We start from the raw sequence: 18,442 nt of genomic DNA on the forward strand, positions 1-18,442 counted from the left end.
AAAGGAGAGGGTATGTGCTGTGCTCCATGCTAGCTGTCCCCACCACTCAGCCTGGTTCCTTCAGGCCAGAGCAGGAGGTGGTGTTAAAATTGATCCATTGATCCCAATAGGTACAGATACATTATTCAGTTTTTGGAAGATGAAAGAGAATTTAGGAAGTTTGAGATGACCTATGTAGAAGTTCCAAACATGTTTAAGCACCGTTATGGACCAGCTAAATATATTCCTTGAACAGTAGCTGTTTCTTCATCCTCTTGTAATGAAAAGATCTTCCCAGTGCTCAGTGGAATGAAAGGCCAATTACAAATACTAAAAAACTACAGCAAATAAAAATGCAGATGAATTTGTGATCTGAAGTACTACTTGATGAAATAAGTTTCAAAGGATAGCAGTGGGTTGTAGGATTCATCTTGAGAGACTTTTTCACAAAAAATGAATTGTGAGCTGATCAAGAAGGATGCAACTGCTAAGGAACAAAATACTTCCTATTCCTGGCACATTTGCCCATATACATACTTCAACCCCAACTCCAGAAAAATGTCCCTAATTTACCTGTGTTGTGTTGCTTTATTGCCCAAATCAGCCATTGCACAGCCTATTTAGGGCTAACATTTATGAGTCAAAATTGATTTTAAAAGGTGGTAATGACCGCAAAATGGGGTCAGTAGACGAACTGTCCAGTTAACACCGATGCTATTTTTTACAAGGTCCTACCACGGGGTGGACAAAGTGTCAGTCTACTTGTGGCAGTACAATTCTTTTAATATGCAAATCGGGGGGGTCCCACAACCTGCATAGGACCCCAATTGCCATTTTAGAAAGGGCTGGTCTGAATATGATTCACGAACCCTTTGACCAAATTTACTAGCAATACAGCCGATGACAACAAAAAGGTAAGTTCTATATTATTTTTGTGGGACCAGAAAGTGCTCTTGAGTTCTACAAAGATAATCTGGGCTGCTGCCACCCCAGGATCTCCTCACCCCCCCAGTGGTAATGACCATCCACACCTGGGACTTGCCCTGGGCTGACCGATCCTTTGTCCCCTTCACTGTCAGGTCAGATTACCTGAAGGTGCTGGGGATATGGTTCGGAAGGGCTGGGGCGTGCACCAAAACCTGGGAGGAGCGAGTAGCCAAGGTACAACAAAAGTTGAGCATGTGGGGGCAGCGATCTCTCTCCATTGTGGGTAAGAACCTGGTCATCAGGTGCGAGGCGCTCACATTGTTGCTGTACGTGGCGCAGGTCTGGCCCATACACCACTCCTGCGCTGTGGCGGTCACCCGAGCCATTTTCCGCTTCATCTGGGGATCTAAAATGGACCGGGTCCGGAGGGACACGATGTTCAAATCTCTGGACAAGGGCGGGAAAAATGTACCCAACGTGGCCCTCATCCTGATGACTACCTTTGTGTGTGGTTGCATCAAGCTGTGTGTAGACCTCCAGTACGCAAACTCCAAGTGTCACTACGTGCTGAGGTTCTATCTGTCCCCGGTGTTGCGAAGGATGGGCCTGGTCACATTGCCGTGGAACGCTCCATGCAGTTGGGCCGTGCCGTACTACCTATCCTTCGTGGAGCAGTTTCTGCGGGAAAACACCTTTGACCACCGGTCCATCAGGCAGTGGTCTGCACGGAATGTCCTCAAGGCCCTACGGGAAAAGGAGACGGTGGATCATGTCGGATGGTTCCCCGAGCAGACCGTCAAAGTCATTTGGCGGAATGCCTCATCACCAGAACTTTCAAACAAGCACCAAGACGTAGCTTGGCTGGTGGTGAGAAGTGCCCTCCCCGTCAGATCCTTCATGCACACCCGAAGTCTCGCCTCCTCCGCACAATGCCCCCGCGGTGGCTGTGGTGGGGAAGAGACGGTTGCCCACCTCCTCCTGGAATGTGTCTTTGCAAAGCAGGTGTGGAAAGAGATGCAATGGTTTTTGTCGAGGTTCATCCCAAGCAGCTCTGTAACACAGGAGTCTGTGCTCTACGGGCTGTTCCCAGGGACGCACACCGAGACAAACATCAACTGCTGCTGGAGGACTATCAATTCGGTGAAAGACGCCCTTTGGTCTGCCCGAAACTTGCTGGTCTTCCAGCGCAAAGAGTTGTCCACCACCAAATGTTGCAGACTGGCACATTCCAAGGTCCAGGCCTATGTGCTGAGGGACGCACTAAAGCTTGGGGCAGCCGCAGCAAAGGCTCAATGGGGAAAGACCACAGTGTAAGGTCCCCCCACCAAGCTGAACTGAGGGGCTGGATCCATGGGAAACCCCTCGAACTGTATCGGGAAAATTTTGTGTGCTGTAAATGTAAAAATGTATATGGCATGACAATGAAATGGAAGGGTTGTGAGGCAACTCATGATTGTATTGAAGGAAACTGATCTCCCTTGCAATGTTTGTATTTTTTGGTGCTGTTTGAAACTATTTGGCAATGTAATTTTTACAGATTTTTATGAATAAAGTATATTTTGGAAATAAAAAAAAAACCTGGGACTTAACTTGTTGCCATCCAGGTGAGCTATGGGCCGCCCGATGTTTCACCACCCCGAGTCCATGTATGATGGGTTGGGACAGCCACTTAGTGCCCTGGGCCTCAAAATTGCACTGGTCTTTTTGCTACCTGGATGCATGTCTGGTAAGACAAAATTCAAATCTATCCATCTGAATCAGATGACAAATTTAGTGGCAATTAGTGTTGTTTTATGGGTAAGTTTTCTGTTGTGGCCCATTCTCACTCGGAACTGGATTTTGACAAAGCCCTGAAAGGGTGTGAATGTTGACATATAACATTAATTATGCTGTTTCATGCCCTGACCTTCCCGTCACAAACTTACTCCAAACTTTTCTGGAGAGGTAATTGGAGTACACTACAGTGAGCATTATGGCGAATCAGGGACCTCAGAATTGGCGCCGCCAATGGCCTTACCCCAAGAGCATCAACGAACTAATGAAGCAGATAAATACCAGCATGACCTGAGCCAGAGGCCTGAACTTGACCTCATGCAGAAAATTGCAGAGTTTTGACACTCAGCTGCTGTATTCAGTGTTCAGGAACATTCCAAGTTAGCTTTTATTTCTAACCATTTATTTAGAAGATGACAGTAATTAAACTTACCTGCAAAGTCTCAGATTAAACAATCCTGGGGTGAAACCGGATATCGTTATACCCATATCTCAGGTTCAGAACAGCAGCACAAAGGTTCAATTTTTTTGCTGCCAAGTTCGACCCTGCCCAGCGCCAACCTGAGGAGTGCTGGCGGCATCACAGCCAGCCCAAACTGGCCAAGTGGACACTGGCAAGCTGCCCCGGGGGCTTGAAGCCCAATATTTGCCAAGACCTGGGCCTGTTGGCCGGTGGTGCACCGCTGCAAACATGCCGACCATTTTGGGGCCAAAAATAGGCCTAGATGAGCTTCTACTCCACTCTCACTTTCATCAATGACGCTACAGTGCCCTACATCAAACACACAGTGACAAAGGAGAATTAAATATATCAACAAAGAGCCGAGATTTTACTTTTCTTTAATCAATTATTTTGAACGGATAAAATACGTTCACCTGCACCATTAATTTTCAGTCAAATAGCAGCTGTGAGAATGCTCATGCGTGGGACTGGAGTCATGATAAACGTTTCAGGGTTTTGGTGAAGTTATTGGTGTAAAAGATTGTGGGGTAAAGTCTCACTCTAACACTTGAGCACAAAAGTCAAGGCCAACATTCCAGTGCCTGAGGGAGTGCTGCACTGTCAGAGATACTGGACTAAATGTTATTAGCGCGCCGTACTTCACGGCAGCACGCTTTGAACTCGATGGCCTTCCGACACGGAAGAGCCACCACTGAGCGCGAGGGCTCATTTAAATGGACAGGGCGGAGTGACCACCCCTGATGACAGTTTTAAAGGGCTTCAAGCCCTTCATTGCCATTTAAATGTTTCAAGGGAAAGGGATGTGCAAAAATTTAATAAAATTTTATTGGCATTTCCAATCCCCATCCCACCCCCCCCAAATGAGTAATCGGATGACTTTTTGTCCTATTCCCCTCCCAAAAAAGTGAGTTTTCACTCACGACTTTTCCTCCCCAAACATTATTCCCTTTTACCCTAAACCCCTTCTCACCATCCCCGCAACCAATCGGAGTGGTTTTCATCACTTCCCCCACCCCTCCCACCCTGAAATTTTCAATCCTTCCCCCCTCCCCACCAGTGTCTCACCTCAGAACTCTGCATGGAGTTCTGAAGGTGTGCGAGTTGCGGCCACACCAAGGCCTCGCTGCCACCGGCAACATGCGGCAGGGACTTCTCGGTGTCGGGGGTCGCGGCGGGCCGCTCCCGCAAGTATTTTATGGGCTCCCCGCCATGACCCCCGTCGTCGAGGGGCTGGTAAAATTCAGCCAGCTGTCTTTCAGATGAGACGTTACACCAAAGCCTAGTCTGCCCTCTTTGGTGGATGTAAAATATCCCATGGCACCATTACAAAGAAGAGCTGGGGCGTTATCCCTTGTGTCTTGGCCAATATCTATCCCTCAATCAACATCACAAAAACAGATTATCTGGTGTGCAAACTGGCTGTGAAGTTTCCTAAATTACAACTGTGACTACACTTCAAAAGTACTTCATTGGCTGTAAAATGCTGTGGAATGTCCAGTGTTGTGAAAGGCACTATATAAATGCAAGTCTTTCTTCTTTCTTTCTAAAGGTCCAAGCAAAATGCAGGGAAATCTTGCTACAACTGTATAGGGCATTGGTGATATAATACCTAGTGTACTGTGTACAATTTTGGTCTCCTTATTTAAAGAGGGATATACTTGCATTGGAGGCAGTTCAGAGAAGGTTCACTTGGTTGATTCCTGGGATGAAGGGGTTGTCTTATCAGGAAAGGTTGAGCAGGTTAGGCCTGTACTCACTGGTGTTTAGAAGAATGAGAGGTGATCTTGTTGAAACTAATAAGATTCTGAAAGGACTTGACAGGGTAGATGCTGAGAGGATGTTCCCCCTCAATGGGGGAATCTAGAACTAGGGGGCACAGTTTCAGAATAAGGGGTCTCCCATTTAAGATGGAAATGGAGAGGAATTTCTTCTCTCAGAGGGTCTTTAATCTTTGGAATTCTCTTCCCTAGAGAGCAGTGGAGGCTGGGTCATTGAATATATTCAAGACAGAGTTAAACAGATTTTTGATCTGCAAGGGAGTCAAGGGTTTTGGGGCCAGGCAGGAAAGTGGAGTTGAGGCCACGATCTGATCAGTAATCACCTTATTGAATGGCGGAACAGGCTCGAGGGGCCAAATGGCCTACTCCTGCTCCTATTTCTTATGTTCTTAAATTCTCCGTAGAGTGAGTAATGATGCAACTCACTTAGGCCATAATTTCCTGAAAATTTTGTTCTGGAAAATGAAGCCAACCCTACAATTGTTCCATTCTAATGGAAATTCTCCTAAAAAGGGGAAAAAAATGCAAATGCTGGAAAGTCTGAAATAAAAACTAAAATCCTGACCAAGAGAAGTAAGTTAGCAAGTCCAGATATGATCAAGCTATCAACACTGCAGATTAAGGAATTTATTTCGTAATAATGTAGTTCTATTTGATAGAAAGATCATGTTAAATAATCTATGATATAAGGTTAAATTTAAGAGCCCAGTTTTTGGTCACAAATTTTCGATGTTGCTCACAGCTCCAAAATGCACAGTAGGACTGGGAAGAAGCTCACTTTGCAATATAAAATAGTTCAGTTCTCTGAAATGGAAAGGACATAAAAGTAAAGTTAAAATAATACATAACAGAGGATAGTGAAAATGAGGGAAAATAAAATTATGCAAGTAGAATTAAAGTATTTTTCTAGTGCAGTGTTTGTATTACAGCAGTGCCACTCCTGCCATTTGATTGGCAATATTACTTAGAATCAGAGTACAGAAGGAGGCCATTCAGCCCATCTTGCCTGTGCTGGCTCTGACAGAGCTACCAATTAGTCCCACTCCCCTGTTCTTTCCCCATAGCCTTACAAATTTGTGTTTTATTTCAATGTCACAGTATGTGAACTGAGGACTGAATACATCATCATAAAACCAAATATCGTCCTTTGATTGCTTTTTAGAATTGTATGCAATAACCTTAAATTGCTTAGCTATCTAAACTGTCTTTAGCAGCTTGAAAGTAGTTCTTAAACCACCCAGTAATCAAGAAAAGTAGAAAGAGTTAAATCTGCAAGAACAGAAACAACCACTTTGAGCTCAGTGATGTTTCTCACAATTATGGTCTTGCATATTTTCAATTAACAAGCTAAAACTATGAAGTATTTGGAGAGATATTCTAGCACATGGCTGTATTATTTAGTGCTGTTTTCTCTGAGGTAGGTTGTGGAAAGAACAATAATGCTCTATTCTAGATCTGTTTTTTATTTAATGCATAACTGGACATGACACACCTGCACATTTTGCATTCTTCCCTACCTCCTATATTTGTCACAATTTTTTGCCTTTACCGAAGTTGCATTTGCTCCTTTTGCCAGTCGTCAGACTTGCTGACTATCTGGTAGGAGCGCCCTCTATTGGTTAGTGGCATCTCTGTTTTCTAATGACAACAATCTTCAAAATTGTGCGTTGACCTATGACTGAATTTTTGATTATTGTGGTTTTGAGTCTTACTTTCAAGATTACATAAAATCAGATTAAATCTGTAAAGGATTTATCTAATTTTCTTCTGTTGACAATGACTTTAATAGTCTTTATTTAATATCCAAGTTTAAATGTGACTTCATACTCTCAAAAATCTTGATTCCTCTGAAAGATCAGGTCCCAGGTGAAACATAAAATTATTGTATGATGTGCTCCTGATTTTTTTGTTGATATTCCTTAGTGCTATAGGCTCGGTCTTCACAGCACAGTATTTGTCTGCCCAATATCCCAACCTATCAATATTTGACTGCAGTGATTCAGTGAATCTGCCTAGCAGGCTTCTATCAAAGCGTCTAACAGAGTTTAACTTTAAGAGTGTTAGGACACAGAGACTCAAAACATTTCTGAGCCATCAGATTAATAGCATCAGAAGTCAACTGATTTACCCTTGCTCTAAATTAGATAGGTCATTGTTGTAAGTTAATGTCCTAATAGCCTTTTGCTCACTACAGTTTTCACAAGCTTTGACTGTAGGGATGTTGGTTGTCTCAACCAAAAGACAGCACCTCCAATGGTGGGTGCGCTGTGCTGGATTGTTGTTTATTTATCAGAGTCTAACTTTGGCTCCTTCTTGTGGAGAGGTACGAGGCGCTGCTTTCCATTTAGATGGGAGAAAATAGTTAACAGGTTTGGTCCTCGCACACCCACCATTAGAGGTGCTGTCTTTTGGTTGAGACAACCAACATCCCTACAGATTACCAGGGGACCAGTTCATGCAGCAGACAAATCAGACAGAAAAAATGGATTTGAGATCACAAAATGTACACATAACCGAATTCTAGCTTCTTATCATGATTTCTTTTATTGCCAGCCTGTGCTAATAGAGATGTTAATAAAGGTTAGCCTCTACAATAAGAAAGAAGAAAGAACTTGCACCTCCAATAACCTCGGGACATCCCAAAGTGTTTTACTGTCAATGAAACACTTTTGAGGTATAGTCACTATTGTAATGTAGGAAATGTGGCAGCCAATATGTGTGTATCCAGGTCTCACAAACAGCAATACAACAAATGACCAGATAATTTATGTCTTAGTGATGTTGGTCGAAGGATGAATATTGGCCTAGCCTCTTTTTCAAAATAGTGCCATGGAATCTTTTATGCCCTTCTGAGAGAGCAGACAGAGCCTCGGTTTAATATCTGAACTGAAAGATGGCACCTCTGACTTTGCAGCACTCCCTCAGCATCGCAGTGGAATGTTGCTTGGTTAATAATCCAGTCCATGGCATGCCCTCACTGCCATAATGGACAACAACCATGCTTAAAAATAAACCGATTATAAAGGTTGTTAATGCGACTCCAGTCAGCTATCTTCAGACCCATGAGGAACTATGTATGCTCAGAGTGCTTGATCTGACTTATACACTCATTTACTGAACTCTTTTGCAAGACAGAGATAAATTTACAAATGTAAAGATGCTGCAATGGTGATGAAGAATTAGCCACTAATTGACAAGTCTCTGATTTGAAGACACATTTGAAGGGAGAACTAAAAGTGAATGCAAGAAATGCGTTTCTATGTCCCTGCATCATTAGGTGAGCAGTTCTTCTTAACAGGTTGAACCTAACATAAAACATTTGCTCCTTGCTTGTTGGCAGGCTCAGTTTTTCAAGAAGTTTTGTCTTGTGGCCTTGAGATCTCTTTTGCCATTAGTGAAAGTGATGTCTGAAGCACCTTGTAGCTAGAATTAGTGAAGATTCACTTTATATATTTTACAACAGAGCCCAAACTGCCTTCTTTTCATCTTCCCTGTCATGCAACTCTGACTACAGAGTTCAATGGTGATCATGCTTGTTTGTTTCCTTTCAGCCCTTCAAAGTGACAACTAAAAGCTGAACAGCAGCCCCTTGAGTAGTACTCCCACACAAAACTTTTGCTGCTTTTTGAAGTCGCCTCACCTCTTTTGATGCCAAACCTCTATTATTACAGATGTTTTTTGAACCATTTCAGTTCCATTATCGAGCCTGGAAACAGAAAGGAGAAAAGGCTTTTATGTTAGACTCAACCTGTTTGGAAGAATTGCTCACCAAATGATATGGGGACATGGTAAAACATTCCTTTCATCCACTTTTAGCTCTTTCTTTAATGTGCGTCAACATCAGGGATTTGTTTATCTGTCGCAACACAACTAGCTTCCATCGCCATTGTAATGACTTTAAATTGATAAAGAAAGTCAACTAAAATTGTACTCATCTCTCTTCTATAAGAGTGCACAATATATTGTGAGACTGCAGTTAAACAACAAACTTGATGGATATATACTCAAGATAGTTGATGTGCAGTGTACACTTCCCAAAACACTCATGTAAGAAAAATGGCACACCAGCCTGCTTACCTCAGCAAGTTTAGTTTCTGTATTGTATTCAAGAAATTTTGGTAAACTTGCCACAGCTCTCCATGCCAGAGACTTTTTATCATGGTTTCTTTCTGGTGATGCTTAATGCTGAGTAAGTATTGCTGCCTTTTTTAACGTGCGTATAACGGACGGATGTCTCACCAGCTGGAAGCTGGGTAAGAGACACGGAAGTGGTGAAAGATAGCCACAGGGGCTCATTTTAACCTAACTCTCTGGGCAGGAAATCCACAGGATCGGGTAGGTCCTGTTTTTTACGCCCCGCCCACTATTACCAATATTACTTCCAATTGACTTCAATGGGACAGGGTGTAAAACCAGTGTTGTACCCGAGCCCTTCAGTTTCCTGATGTATGGGTTAAGTTAAAGTTGCCTCAACACAAGTGTAAAACAATGATCAAGGGCACAAGGAGCAGAATCTTCCCGGTCCAACGGAGGTGGGCTTAAAGGAGGAACCAGGAGGAAATTTAGATATGAGGCCATCAGGCCAGCAGTCTGATGCATCTCTGCCTCTGGCGATCCTGCCGGATACAGGTCATCAAAGGCAATGGCTACCTGCCCATCAGTGGCGGGAATCCAATATGAATAATTAAGTGCCTAATTGTGGGCAGATTGGAAACACCGCTGGGATCTTCCCAGCAGCAGACGCACCCCCCGCCCCCCACCACCCCTATTAAGGCCAAAGCCCTGTAGGTCCCTGGAGGTAGCTTGCCAGTGGCAGGCTGGGAAGCTCGCAAGGCCTCTATTGGATCCCCTGCTCCACCGGAGTTACTGTCATCAGCGAGTCACAGTTGCAGCTGCTGGCCATCCTGCGGAGAAGCTTCCACTCCAGGGATGGCTTGGTAACTGTGGTCACATTTTAATTTAAAAAAAAACCTCTTCAGAGGACGCCTCATAATGGAGGCGCCCTCATGGTCTCCATCCTACAGTGGCAGCACCCACCTCTGCTGGTGGAGTTGCCATCCTTCCAAGGCTGCCAGCTCCCTGATAGGGCCTGCCTCAGGCACCCGCCTGCCATCCTTAATTAGATGGTGGATGCAGAGGGAGGCAATTAGGAAGTCGCCTCCCAGAAGATTGCACAGGCGGGCGCATTCCTGGCCAGTGCAGGGTTGGGGCCCAGAAATGGTCCCGTCCAATGATTATTTTTAAAAGGCATAGGATTCCTCCCAAGGAGACAGTATTTCTGTGAGTTTACTAATGATTTCTTGCTTTGCAGCCAGGAGGTGTATACACCTGAGATACATACCGGCGCTTGACACTGCAAAACTGAAATGCCATATATAAAAATGAAGAGAGGTTTCTGATCTTGATATATCTTCATATTTGTTCACATTTCTTGTTTTTTGGCATTATCAGATACAAGAGAAATCTTTTCTTAACACATTTTCTTGTGTAAGTTAGTTAACAGTAACTTCCATATACAGGCCACGTCTGCTATTAAAGTTAAATCAGTGTCCTTATTTTGTGTAGCCCAGGTTTAATCATTTTTTTTATTCTTTCATGGGATGTGGGCATTGCTGGCTAGGCCAGGAGTTACTGTCATCCCTAATTGCCCTTGCGAAGGTGGTGGTGAGCTGCCTTCTTGAACTGCTGCTGTCCATTTGGTATATCACAGTGCTAGGAAAGGTGTTCCAGGTTTTCGACCCAGCAACAGTGAAGGAACGGTGATATAGTTCCAATTCAGGATGGTGTGTGGCTTGGAAGTGAACTTGCAGGTGGTGGTGTTCCCATGCATCTACTGTCCTTGTCCTTATAGGTGGTAGAGGTCGCCGGTTTGGAAGGTGCTGTCGAAGGAGCCTTTGTGAGTTGCTGCAGTGCACTTTTTAGATGGTACACACTGCTGCCACTGTGATTTGGTGGTGGAGGGAGTGAATGTTGAAGATAGTGGATGGGCTGCCAATCAAGTGGGTTGCTTTGTCCTGGATGGTCTTGAGCTTCTTGAGTGTTTTTGATTGCACTCATCCAGGCAAGTGGAGAGTCTTCCATCACACTCCTGACTTGTGCCTTGTAGATTGTAGACAGGCTTTGGGGAGTCAGGAGGTGAGTTACTCACCACAGAATTCCCAGCCTCTGATCTGCTGTTGTAGCCTAAGTACTTATATGGCTGGTCCAGTTCAGTTTCTGGTCAATGATAACCCCCAGGATGTTGATAGTGGGGGATGCAGCAATGGTAATGCCATTGAATGTCAAGGGGAGATGGTTAGATTCTTTCTTGTTGGAGATGGTCATTGTCTGGCACTTGTGTGACATGAATGTAACTTGCCACTTATCAGCCCAAGCCTAGATGTTGTCCAGATATTGCTGTATATGGACATATGGACTACTTCAGTATCTGAGGAGTGTGAATGGTGCTGAACATTGTGCAATCATCAGTGAACATCCCCACTTCTGACCTTATGATGGAGGGATGGTCATTGATGAAGCAGCTGAAGAGGGTTGGACACTACCCTGAGGAATTCCTGCAATGATGTCCTAGGACTGAGGTGATTGACTTCCAACAATCACAACCATTTCCCTTTGCACTAGGTATAACTCCAACCAGTGGAGAGTTTTCCCCCGATTCCCATAGACTCCAGTTTTGCTATGGCTCCTTGATGCCTTAATCCAAAACACAGTAAATTACTTCCTGGAGAGCAGGTAGAATGGCCTCCAGATCTTCTGTGGATGGATGTAAACATACAATGCCAGGAAAATAATTGCAGTAATGTTAATGAGAAATTAAGCAGAAAAATCCCAAAAATGCAGAGGCTAGGAAGGGTGAACCTGCATCACATCGTGGGATGGGAACCCTGAATTCACGTTGCAACTGAGATCCAGAAGGAATCCACTCTTGCTTATCAAGAATCTATCTACTTCTGCCTTAAAAATATTCAAAGACTCTGCTTCCACTGCCTTTTGAGGAAGAGAATTCCAAAGACTCACAACCCTCCGAGAGAAAAAATTTCTCCTCATCTCTGTCTTAAATGGGGTACCACTCATTTTTAAACGGTGACCCCTAGTTCTAGATTTTCTCACAAGGGGAAACATCCTTTCCACATCCACCCTGTCATGATCCCTCAGGATCTTATATGTTTCAATCAAGTTGCCTCTTACTCTTCTAAATTCCAGCAGATACAAGCCTAGCCTGTCCAATCTTTCCTCGTAAGAGAGCCCACCCATTCCAGGTATTAATCGAGACAAACTTTGATATTGTAGGCCAAGTTCAAACTATATTTCTATCTGCTGTAAGGTTAACTATGTCACAGATTACAGCAGTGAAAAGCGTTCTTGCAGATAACGAAACACTTGCAGTTATATTGCACCTTTCACAACCTCAAAACATCCCCCATCTCTGCACAGCCACTAAAGTGCTTTTGAAGTGCAGTCACTGTTGTAATGTTGGAAATGTGGTAGCCAATGTGTGCTCAGCAAGCTCCTGGAGACATCAATGAGATAATGACCACATAATCTGTTTTTTTGGCTGAGGGATAAATATTAGCAGTACCCTGGGGAAAATTCACCTGGTCCTTTTGAAATAGTAGTGGATAGGGGAGATCTGGAACTCTCACCCTAAAGGGCTGTTGAGACTTGGAAGGGGGTTGGGGGGTGGTGTTGGTATGGGGGAGTCAGTTGAAAATTTCAAAACTGAGATTGATGGTTTTTTGGTAGGTAAGGATGTTAAGAGTTACAGAACCAAGGCTGGTAGATGGAGTTAAGATACAGATAACCCATGGTCTAGTTGAATGGTGGAACAGGTTCAAGGGGCTGGATGATCTACTCCTGCTCCTACGTTCCTGTATTCCTCTGTCCCTAAAGTACCATGCCATCTTTTATGTGCACCTGACTGGACAGATGGGGCTCAGTTTAACATCTCACCTGAAAGACAGCAACTCTGACAGTGCAGTACACCCTCAGTACTGCACTGAAGTGTCAGAAAGGATTTTATGCTCAAGTCTCTGGAGTGACACTTGAATCCAGAACCTTCTGATGCAAATAGTACTGAGTTACTGACAAACTTAAAGCTTTGTAGGGGGAGCTTTTCCTTGCAGCTGCTTCTACTGAAGTTATAATCACATTCTGATAGAGCATTTCTCCTGGAAACAGCAATTGATGGAAACAGTCCTGCTATATTTATGATCCTGCGAACATATAGAGACCAGAGGACATAGTCCCCCTGTATTAGTTTAATTGATGCAAATAGTAATTATTCATCAGCACTGAAAGCAGTGTGCATCAATTTAGCAGAACAGTTATTGACTAAGGTTGTTACTTGTTACTAATTCCTCAATAATTGAGCAAAGTTACATTAATATGTTGTGAGGTGTCCAATTTCACACTGACAACATTTTTGGGGACATTGTTTATTCTATTGATTCATTCCATTCATAAAATGGTACAATGTCAGAGGGCAGTGCATTCCCGAACTATTTATGCTGAGAGAATGTTTGGGAAATGTTGAGTAATTCTGAAAATAAGTCAATAAGCAAATCGACAGAAAATTTCTCAATACAAAATGGCTGCATGTGTTGTTATGGAATTAACAGATCATCAGGCCAAATCACTGTACTGAATAGACTTTGTTTAATGCTAATATGTGTTTCCAGGATTCTCCCTGCAGATGTCAGCAAATTCCAAAACCAGTGAGCAGATCTAGTCACAAAAAAAAATTATTTAACAAAACAAAATGCAGTTTCAGCTGTGGCTCAGCTGATACCACTTTCATCTCTGAGTCAGAATGTTGCCGGTGATAAGCCCTACTCCAGAGACTTGAGTACAAAATCTAAGTTGACTGACACTCAGGACAGTACTGAGGGAGCGCTGCATTGTCAGAAGTTCTGTCTTTCGAATGAGACATTAAACCCAGGCCCTGTCTGCCCTCCTAAGTGGACATGAAATAGCTCATGGCACTATTTGAAGAGAGTGGGGAGTTCTCCCTGGGTGCCCTGGCTAATATATATCCCTCAACCAACATCCCTAAAAACAGATTATCTGCTCGTTATGACATTGCTGCTTGTGGGACCTTGCTGCGTGCAAATTGTCATGTTTCCGACACTTTGAAAAATTACTTATTTATTTAGAAATACAGCACTGAAACAGGCCCTTCGGCCCCCCGAGTCTGTGCCGACCAACAACCACCCATTTATACTAACCCTACAGTAATCACATATTCCCTATCACCTCCCTACACTAGGGGCAATTTACAACAGCCAATTTACCTATCACCTGCAAGTCTTTGGCTGTGGGAGGAAACCGGAGCACCCGGCAAAAACCCACACAGACACAGGGAGAACTTGCAAACTCTGCACAGGCAGTACCCAGAATCGAACCCGGGTCGCTGGAGCTGTGAGGCTGCAGTGCTAACCACTGCGCCGCAGGCTATAAGAGCGCTTTGGAACATCCTAAGGTTGTGAAAGGTGCTATATAAATGCAAATCTTTTTTTCTTTAGTGAAGTGTTACCACCTTTCTTATTTTGTAAATTAGATTCAAGCTAGTTGGTAAAGGAACAAATGTTGGCTTGATGTGAATCATTCCCCTATATCACGACGATGAAAGGAAGGGCTAATGACAGAAATGAATAGACCAGATCTTCAGTTCACATGATTGCGATACAGGGGAGAAATTTCCACACAACCCAAATGAATAAACTATTGCAGCAGCAGAAGATAAAAATCAAGTGCCAATAGTTTGTAATGAGATAGCAGAATATGCCAACTGAAGTAAAAACTTTCAACTCAAAGAGTGACAGCTGTATGGGTGACCGAACCAACCAAATGGCAATCAAGCCCAGAATTGGATGAAGGATGGTGCATGAGAAAAACATGACATTAACTCACCATGCAATTGTCTCTTCCAATCCTGAAAAAGCACCTGGTCTCTGCTTACAATTTCTGTGGAGTGAGATGGCTGAGATAAGGTACATAGCAGCAGGGGTGACCCCAGGTTGGTGCTCCAGCATACTATGCCAGTGTAGCTCTGAGTGAAAGGACATAGGTTTCTTCAATTAAATAGCTATGTGTTATTCAAGCGGCGTGATAAAAGACTGTGCAATATTTGACTACAATGCATTCATGTGTGAGATGTGTGGTGCTTACATATTTTTAACTGAACACTGGATGGTCCCTGATGGGACTAAACACTTTGTAGCAATTACACTTGTCTAATATTGCTTCTTTGCTTCTGTTATTCTTTGACACAGATGTTCCAGAGGGTCTGGAAATAAATAAGAAGTTAGTTATTACCACACCAATTTGATTGTTTATTCAGACATAACAATATGCTAATATCACACAGCATAATTTCACCCCAAAGATCTTGTTACTGTAGGCAACAGATCGAATATTCGATCTGTGTTAGCTGTAAAATACCATAGGATTTCTGAAATTGTAGAATCATAGAATCTCATAGCACTGAAGGAGGCCATTCTGTCCATTGTGCCTGTGTCAGCAATCTGAAAGAGCTATCCCTTAGTCCCATTCTCGTGCCCTTTTCCCAAACCCATTTAAATTTGTATTTATCGACCATTTATCCATCTCCCTTTTAAGATCAGAGTTTGGTTCTGGTAGCGTATTTCATGTCCTGATAACCGTATGTGTAAAACAAAATCTCCTCACCTTTCCTTCAGTCCTTTGGTGATGATCGTAAATGTGTGCTCGAAAGTTACCGACTCACTGACCACTGCTAATAGCTTTTTCCAATTTCCTTTCTGAACTTTGATATGAAATAGTTTAATCAGTACTGGGGGAAAACCCCACAAGGTCTGAAGTATTTTCTCTGTTCCACATATCCAGAATCTGGAATAAATATGCCCATTTTGTGCAAAGCAGCCATTACTCATTACCCATTAACATTTCAATATTGATTTAATAGCGGTGGTTCAATGCTGTCAGCATGACAGGTCAACATTGTACTAGGAATCTGAGCACAGGCAATGCACAGCCAAATAGCTTGGTTTCCTGAGCTCTGACCTGTGCAGGATATAAACCCATATGTAGCAGGCTGCATCACTAAGGACTATTTGCAATAAATATCCTGCATGGCTACTGGATAAATACAATTATCCCTGTTTGGGATTTTCAGTGGCACACTGGAGAAATGTTGAGTCCATCTCACTGAGCACCGTATGTTTGATGTAAAAATAAGTCCTTCCTGCTCAGGAAAGCAGGTTAAGAGTAGTTTTGTTCTTTTGAAATAAAAGAATATCTTGCGATTCTAAGAAAAATACAGGATAATGAACAGCTGGGAAAACATGCTTCCCTCAGTATAACATAGCTTCCTCTTACTTGGGAAAAATACACACAATTCTCATGTAAGACCCCTTCTCTTTCTTGTATATAGAAAATGCAAGATTAAGAAGTCCTCTGGTCACTGTAGGTGAATGTTACTCTGCATGCTTAGGGCAGTAAAATCATAAAGCTGTCCTATAAACAAATTGATGATTTGCACTGAATGCAGTAACATCATAAATGTGCTCAAGAAGATTTTCTCTTTGCAATCTCTAACAAGCTCATAAATACTACACATTTGTGAGAAATACACAACAGAGTGTATTATCTTCACAATCTTCACTAACTCTTTGCCAACGGCAGTACGCAAAGAAACCAGAGGACACTCAAATGGAAAAGTCAATGGTCAGAATGATGGTGTGTGAAAAATTGAGGAAACATTATTTTACTAACTTGCCATTTCTTGTAATAGCGCTAAATATACCTAATATTTAATAAAACTTATAGTGCTCATCAAATTGAGGGATGCTAATGCAGCAGAATAGAACTCTTCCTATTATGTGCACCTAGTGTCAGGTCAAACAATTTCAGGTCAAGTGTAGCACAGCCAGATGCAGAAGAAAGTTCCCTCTACATTACCTAAATGTCAGAAGAGAACCTCCTTACTGCCACAATCTGACATTGTTTCCATATAAGAACATATGAAGAGGTATTAGAGGCAGGAACCCTCACAACATTTAAGAAATATTTAGATGAGCACTTGAAACGCCATAGCATACAAGGCTACGGGCCAAGTGCTGGAAATAGGATTAGAATAGTTAGGTGCTGGATGGTCGGCACAGATACAATGGGCCGAAGGGCCTGTTTCTGTGCTGTATAACTCTATGACTCTCTGACTCTAGTAGCAGGTTTAGACCATACGGCCTGACAAGGCTGCTCCGCCATTCAATGCGATCATGGCTGATCTTCGGCTTCAATTCCACTTTCCCACCACCTCCCCATATCTCTCGATTTGCTGAGAGACAAAAAATCTGTCTATTTCAGCCTTAAATATATTCAACGATGGAGCATTCGCAACCCTCTGGGGGAGAGAATTCCAAAGATGCACAACCTTTTGAATGGGGAAATTTCTCCTCATTTCAGTCCTTTTGCTGAGACTGTGTCCCCATGTTCCAGATTCCCCAGCCAGGGGAAACAGCCTCTCTGTGTCAATGAAGAGTGCAGGAGGGCATCCCAGGAGCATGACCAGGCATGCCTAAAAATAAGGTGTCAACCTGGTGAAGCTGCAACACAGGACTACTTGCCTGCCAAACAACAGAAGCAGCATGCAATAGACAGAGCTAAGCGACCCCACAACCAATGGATCAGGTCTAAGCTCTGCAGTCCTGCCACGTCCATGGTGGTGGACAATTGAACAACTAACAGAAGGAGGAGGTTCCACAAGTATCCACATCCTCAGTGATGTGGGAGCCCAGCACATCAGTGCAAAAGATAAGGCTGACGCATTTGCATCCATCTTCAGCCAGAAGTGCCGGGTGGGTGATCCATCCTGGCCTCCTCCTGAGGTCCCCAGCATCACAGATGCCAGTCTTCAGCCAATCCGATTCACTCCATGTGATATCAAGAAACAGCTGAAGGCACTGGATACTGCAAAGGCTATGGGTCCTGACAACATTCCAGCAATAGTACTGAAGACTTGTGCTTCAGAACTAGCCGTGCCCCTAGCTAAGCTGTTCCAGTACAGCTACAACATTAACATCTACCCGGCAATGTAGAACATTGCCCAGTTATATCCTGTGCACAAAAAGCAGGACAAATCCAACCCCACCAATTACCATCCTATCAGTCTCCTCTTGATAATCAGTAAAGTGATGGAAGGGGTCATCGAAAGTGCTATTAAGCGGCATTTGCTCAGTAATAACCTGCTCAGTGACGCTCAGTTTGGATTCCGCCTGGGCCACTCAGCTCCTGACCTCATTACAGCCTTGGTCCAAACATGGACAAAAGAGCTGAACTCCAGAGGTGATGTGAGAGTGACTGCCCTTGACATCAAGGCAGCATTTGACCGAGTATGGCATCAAGGAGCCCTAGCAAAATTGGAGTCAATGGGAATTGGGGGAAAACTCTCCACTGGTTAGAGTCATACCTAGCACAAAGGAATGTGGTTGTGGTTGTTGGAGGTCAATCATCTCAGTCCCAGGACATCACTGCAGGAGCTCCTCAA

This window comes from Heterodontus francisci, chromosome 38 (assembly GCF_036365525.1).
Source record: "Heterodontus francisci isolate sHetFra1 chromosome 38, sHetFra1.hap1, whole genome shotgun sequence".
Classification (NCBI taxonomy): domain Eukaryota; kingdom Metazoa; phylum Chordata; class Chondrichthyes; order Heterodontiformes; family Heterodontidae; genus Heterodontus; species Heterodontus francisci.